At 45.8% G+C, this 7,054-nt stretch overlaps 1 long non-coding RNA gene across 1 annotated transcript in view; it reads right to left on the bottom strand.

Annotated features, from left to right (window-relative positions):
* Positions 1 to 690: 690 nt before the first annotated feature.
* LOC104984853 overlaps positions 691 to 7,054 on the bottom strand; it is a 14,895-nt gene continuing 8,531 nt past the window's right edge. Inside the window, exon 4 of the long non-coding RNA XR_824799.1 lies at positions 691 to 1,268. This is a non-coding gene — a long non-coding RNA (uncharacterized LOC104984853). The remainder of the gene's footprint in view (positions 1,269 to 7,054) is intronic.

The following is a 7,054-nucleotide window of genomic DNA, read 5'->3' as shown; positions in this document are numbered from 1 at the left end:
CCCATGGACTGCAGCCTACCAGGCTCCTCCATCCATGGGATTTTCCAGGCAAGAGTACTGGAGTGGGGTGCCATTCCCTTCTCCAGGGGATCTTCCCAACCCAGGGATTGAACCCAAGCCTCCCAGGTCTCCTGCATTGCAGGGGAATTCTTTACCAGCTGAGCTACCCGGGGAGCCCCCAAAACACATATATATGTATACAGAATACTGGAGTGGGCTGCCATTTCCTTCTCCAGGGGATCTTCCCAATCCAGGGATCGAAGATGCATTGCAGACAGACGCATAACCATCTGAGCTACCAGGGAAGCCAAATAATTATATATATGTATATACACATACATATGTATATGGTGGCTCAGATGGTAAAGCATCTATCTACAATGTGGGAGACCCGGGTTCTGGCCTGGAGAATCCCATGGACAGAGGAGCCTGGTGGGATGCAGTCTATGGGGTCACTACGAGTCAGACGCGACTGAGCAACTTTCACTTTCATACATATATACTATTGTATACATATGTAATTACATGTAATTGTATACACATAATTTATGTGTATATAAAAACATATGTAAACATAAATATATACATAGAAATTATGTTACTATGTTTATAGAATATAAATGCAATTACAATTATGGCATATAATATAATCTCTATGTATATAAAACAAAACAGAAATAGACTCACAGATAGAACAAATTAGGGGTTACTGGTGGGGAGAGGGCTGGAGGAGGGGCAAGATGGGAGGAGGGGATTAAGATGTTCAAACAACTAAATACAAAATTCAAAACCACAATGCACAGCCCAGGGTATACAGCCAGGGTTTCATAGTAACTTTAAACTGATTATAATCTATATCAAATCAAATCACTAAGCTGTACACTTGAAACTAATACTGTAAAAAAAAAAACAAAAAAACTAATACTGTAAATCAGTGATACGTCAATTAAGCAAACATGAATCTTTAAATAAAACTAGAAGAAATTTAGTTGTTGCTTCTCCAAAGATGGCATCTTGATAGTACTGGTAATAGCAAACCGCCACCAAATGATAGCAGCAATAATAATAATAACGATCACGACGGTGGCGCCTGTGCTAAGGTGGGACCAACACCCCGTAGATGCTGAAAGAAACTGGGCGTGAGGAGCCAGGCTGCTCCGGTGGCTGTCCTCATCAGCAAAAGTGTCGCATCTCTTCCGGTCCTGGACCTCACTGTCCTTAAAGGGTTGTTTGGGAGAGGTGTCTGTGTACCCTCTTCACGTCAATCTCTGTAGAAGACGAGGAAATACAGATGACGGCAGGAAGGCAGTGGTTATAGAGGGCTTCTGGAGGACCTCTGAGCTTCCCAGGTGGCATGAGTCGTAAAGAACCCACCTGCCAATGCAGGAGACGTAAGAGACACGGTTCGATCCCTGCATTGGGAGGATCCCCCGGAGGAGGGCATAACAACTCACTCCAGTGTTCTTGCCTAGAGAATCCCACGGACAGAGGAGCCAGAGGGACTACGATCCAGAGTAGGACACGACTGAAGCGACTTGGCACACAAGCTCAGAGATCTGTCACAAGGCGGGGACGGTGGAAGTGGAGACCTTCCCGGCTGGTGAATGACAAGGACATGACTGGATCCTCAGAGTTGGGTTCCTGTCTCATTTCCTCTCTAGACTGAACTGCCCCGAGAAACACGCTTAAGGTTTTGAACCAGATTTTGATGACACAGGGAGTCACTGAAGGATTTTAAGCAAAGAAATAAGAGCTGTGTATCTTTTCTTTCTCTCTTGCCGTCGGCACTTTGCATCTTCTCTTCCTTCTGCCTAGAATGCTCATCCTTGCACTCTCCACCTCTTCTCCCAACTTCCACTCATTCCTTAGGAGCCAGATGAGGTGCCGCTCCCTCCAGGAAGCCTTCTCTGACCATTATCAGCACTTAAAATCTACACTGTGCCCTAAGTCCATGTTCACTAGTCTCCCCACGAGGCTATGAATCCATGAGAACTGGGACCACTTGCCCTGTGAGTCCTTGAAGCCTAAGCCTTAGCTCCATGACACATCACAGTGCTTCATTAATCATCTTAGTATGAATTACTGAGTTGACTCTGTAATATCCCAACAACGTGTACCAGGATGGAGCTGGGTCAAAGGTCCTATACCAAGAAGGGTGGACAGGAGGTGATGAGGGGGGCAAAGCAAGCAGAGCGCCTCCACCAGCAGGCGCTCCATCAACATCCACCGAGTTGGAGTCTGACTTCCCTTCTTTCGGTTTCTGCTCCAAGAATCCACCACAAGCTTCTTCCTCAAAGAAGACGCCCTTGAACTGGCATTCATTTTTGTTGTTGTTTAGTCAGTAAGTTGGGTATGACTCTTTGCAGCCCCATGGGCTGCAGCCTGCTAGGCTTCTTTGCCCATAGGATGACCCAGGCAAGAATACTGCTGTGGGTTGTCATTCCCTTCTCCAGGGGATCTTTCCAAGCCAGGGATTGAACCCAAGTCTCCCAGGTCTCCTGCATTGCAGGGGAATTCTTTACCAGCTGAGCTACCAGGGAAGCCCCAAAACATATATATATGTATACAGAATACTGGAGTGGGTTGCCATTTCCTTCTCCAGGGGATCTTCCAGGACCAGGGATCGAACCCGCGTCTCTTGCTTCGCCTGCACTGCAGGGGGATTCTTTACCACTGTGCCCCCTGGGAAGACCTGGCATCCGTTACACCTATGAGAATCTTCTGGCGTTTGGAAAATAGATGGTGATGGAACATGATTTTGCTGTCAAGGGACAGTCTGGTGGGGACAGGGATACACTGTGGTGGGTGGATAACTTCCCAGTCCACTTTCTCACCCCATTTGTGATCCATTCATTCATCCAAAAAGTATTTACTAAGAGGTACCATGCGTCTGGTTTCCCAAGTGGTGTAGTGGTAAAGAATCTGCCTGTCAATATAGGAGATGCAAGAGATGCAGGTTAAGTCCCTGGATTGAGAAGTTCCCCTGGCATAGGAAATGGCAGCCTTCTCCAGTATTCTAGCCTGGAAAATTCCATGGACAGAGGAGCCTGGCGGGCTACAGTCCATGAGGTTGCAAAGCGTCAGACATGACTAAGTATGCTTGCACCATGCCCCTGGCACGATTCTAAATTCTGGAGATAGATCAGGGAACAAAACAGGCAAAAATCCCCACCCCGTGGACCTAACACCTGGTGGAATAGACATGAAATATGAAGTGTTAGTTGTTCAGTCATGTCCAACCCTCTGCGACCCCATGGGCTGTAAGCTGCCAGGCTCCTCTGTCCATGGGATTCTGCAGGCAAGAATCCTGGAGTGGGTTGCCATTCCCTTCTCCAGGGAATCTTCCTAACCCAGGGATCGAACCCCAACTTCCTGCATTGCAGGCAGATTCTTTCCCAACTGAGCCACCAGGGAAGCCTCTCTCTTTCATAGCACCGGCATCATTTCCCTTAATCATACGTCTTTATATCTCCCCTGAATTCTGAGATACTCAAGAGCAGACTCTGTTTTATCCATCCCTGGATACCCAACCCTGGATGCACTATATGCTCAGTAAATGTTCTTCAGAGACATCTCAGATATCTGCCTTATTCTGAGTTGTTTGAAATGTAAATGAAATTATTTTGAGCCCCACATCGGGACAATCTCCCCCAAGAATTTGAGAGAAGAGACAAGACAGAAAAATGGGAGAAGGGTGGCTTTTATTTTCTTCTTGTCCCTGTGTTAAATCCTCTTGCCCCAGACAGAACCCTGGACCCTTCTTGCCTTGTATTCCACACGAAGAAACCTTCTAGCAGAAGGCCTGGGGGTTTCTTGCAGGACGTTTGAATATGTGAGGAAAGAAGAAAGCGGTGATTGGGCCAGCACAATGCAAATAACTTAGATAAACTGCTCCTGAAATGGCTTGGGAGGATGGTGTCCGCAGAGACGGTGGAGGGGGGAGGGAGCACCTCCAAAAATCCACTCCTCCAGAATCGCAACAATCTGGGGAACATTTGCTTAAGAAAAAAAAAAGGCTTAATCTGGTTCTTTTTTTAAAAAAATAAACCATGTGGCATCTTAACTTGCTTGTTCTCCTCCTTCTTCTCCAGCTCCACAACAGGCTTGACAACCACAACCCTAAGTCACAGTGGAACCCAGCAGCCCATGTGCCACTGGAGTGGGGCAGAGAACTATACATCAATGAAAATTTTAGATTAAACATACGTAAAAAAAAGAAGTGTCTATACCCTTTTGTGTAAATAGCGTCACACACACCCCTCTTGAAGGTACAAGTGGCCACCTTTGCTTTGGTTCTAATTCATGTTCTTCCCCTCTCTCAAACACAGAGAGACTCAATTTGATTCTCCGCCTTCCAGAAGCTTCTGTTGTGGCTGGGAAGACAAAGAAAGGCTCACAGGTACAAATGCAGGGCAAGTTGAAAAGCCCAGTGTATAGTTTCTCAACCGGTAAGTAAAAAAGGCATGGATGAGTAATAAGGACGGGGTAGGCAAAAGCAGAGACATTACTTTGCTGACAAAGGTTCGTCTAGTCAAAGCTATGGTTTTTCCATTAGTCGTGTATGGATGTGAGTTGTACTATAAAGAAAGCTGAGTGCCAAAGAATTGATGCTTTTGAACTGTGGTGTTGGAGAAGACTCTTGAGAGTCCCTGGGACTGCAAGGAGATCCAACCAGTCCATCCTAAAGGAGATCAGTCCTGAATATTCATTGGAAGGACTGATGTTGAAGCTGAAGCTCCAATACTCTGGCCACCTAATGCAAAGAGCTGACTCATTGGAAAAGACCCTGATGCTGGGAAAGATTGAAGGCAAGAGGAGAAGGGGACGACAGAGGATGAGATGGTTGGATGGCATCACTGACTTGATGGACATGAGTTTGAGCAAGCTCTGGGAGTTGGTGAAGGACAGGGAAGCCTGGCGTGCTGCAGTCCATGGGGTCACAGTCTGACATGACTGAGCAACTGAACTGAACTGAACTGAAGTAGAAGTTATTGCCAATGGAAATATAGGAGAATATCATGAAAGAGACGACGCTGGCCAGGTCTGCAAGTGCTGGGTGCATGAGTTTGAAGCACAATAAATACATTTATTACTAAGCAAACAGAGTAGAGAACAATCGGACGTTTTCTTCGGAGACCAGCGGGATTGTCATTTCACTTTACACCACCAGAGGGCACTATAACATGCGTTGGGATTTATGGAAGAAAGTTGGTTTTGGTTTTTCCTTACCAGGTCCAGTTGTCAGCAAGGTCTTTGTAAGTTTATAGCTGCTAGTACTCTTGCCTGGAAAATCCCATGGACAGAGGAGCCTGGTAGGCTGCCGTCTATAGGGTCGCACAGAGTCGGACGTGACTGAAGTGACTTAGCAGCAGCTGCTGGGAAAGACTTGGCTAGTTCTGAGCATTGCTAATGCCCCTCCCCATAAGAAGGTGTTAGCTGAAATGTGAGGCTGTAACATTTGTAAGAAGGGATAACAGGAATTTTTTCCAAATTTGACCTCAACGTGCTCCCTGGTGTGTGCGTGCTCAGTCGGGTCTGACTCTGCGTGACCCCATGGATTGTAGCCCACCAGGCTCCTCTGTCCATGGGATTCTCCAGGCAAGATACTTGAGTGGGTAGCCATTTCTTCCTCAGGGGATCTTCCCACCCAGGGATCAAACCTGCATCTCCTGTGTCTCCTGCATTGCAGGCAGATTCTTTTACCGCTGAGCCACCAGGGAAGCCAAGAGGATCCAGAGCACCTGGGCCAAGCACCTTCTTCTTTCTGCTGAGATCACCCTCCCCCAACCCTTTCTCCTCCTCATCTCCAAGGACCACCTTCTCTCTGAGTCCCCAACATCGGACAAACATCGTGGTTCTGTTAGTATTGATTCCATTGGATTCTAAGGATTCATGTTATTTTAATTAAGGTTTCTTAACAGTCAGAGAGATTCAAGGGACTAGATCTGATAGACAGAGTGCCTGAAGAGCTATGGACGGAGGTTTGTGACATTGTACAAGAGGCAGTGATCAAGACCATCCCCAAGAAAAAGAAATGCAAAAAGGCAAAATGGTTGTCTGAGGAGGCCTTACAAATAGCTGAGAAAAGAAGAGAAGTGAAAGGCAAAGGAAAAAAGGAAAGATACACCCATTTGAATGCAGAGTTCCAAAGAATAGCAAGGAGAGATAAGAAAGCCTTCCTCAGAGATCAATGCAAAGAAATAGAGGAAAACAACAGAATGGGAAAGACTAGAGATCTCTTCAAGAAAATTAGAGATACCAAGGGAACATTTCATGCAAAGATGGGCTCAATAAAGGACAGAAATGGTATGGACCTAACAGAAGCAGAAGATATTAAGAAGAGGTGGCAAGACTACACAGAAAAACTATACAAAAAAAGATTTTCATGACCCAGATAACCACAATGACGTAATCACTCACCTAGAGCCAGACATCCTGGAATGCGAAGTCAAGTGGGCTTTAGGAAGCATCACTACGAACAAAGCTAGTGGAGGTGATGAAATTCCAATTGAGCTATTTCAAATCCTCAAAGATGACACTGTGAAAGTGCTGCACTCAATAGCCAGCAAATTTGGAAAACTCAGCAGGGGCCACAGGAACAGAAAAGGTCAGTTTTCATTCCAATCCCAAAGAAAGGCAATGCCAAAGAATGTTCAAACTACCACACAGTTGCACTCATCTCACACGCTAGCAAAGTAATATTCAAAATTCTCAAGCCAGGCTTCAACAGTACATGAACCGTGAACTTCCAGATGTTCAAGCTGGATTTAGAAAAGACAGAGGAACCAGAGATCAAATTGCCAACATCTGTTGGATCATCGAAAAAGCAAGAGCATTCCAGAAAAACATGCACTTCTGCTTTACCAACTATGCCAAAGCCTTTGACTGTGTGGATCACAACGAACTGTGGAAAAATCTTAAACAGATGGGAATACCAGACCACCTTACCTGCCTCCTGAGAAATCTGTTTGCAGGTCAAGAAGCAACAGTTAGAACTGGACATGTAACAACAGACTGGTTCCAAATTGGGAAAGGAGTATGTCAAAGCTGTATA

Source organism: Bison bison, unplaced genomic scaffold (genome assembly GCF_000754665.1).
Source record: "Bison bison bison isolate TAMUID 2011002044 unplaced genomic scaffold, Bison_UMD1.0 scf7180017864036, whole genome shotgun sequence".
NCBI classification, from domain to species: Eukaryota; Metazoa; Chordata; class Mammalia; order Artiodactyla; family Bovidae; genus Bison; species Bison bison.
This window is presented reverse-complemented; position numbering and strand designations above follow the sequence as displayed.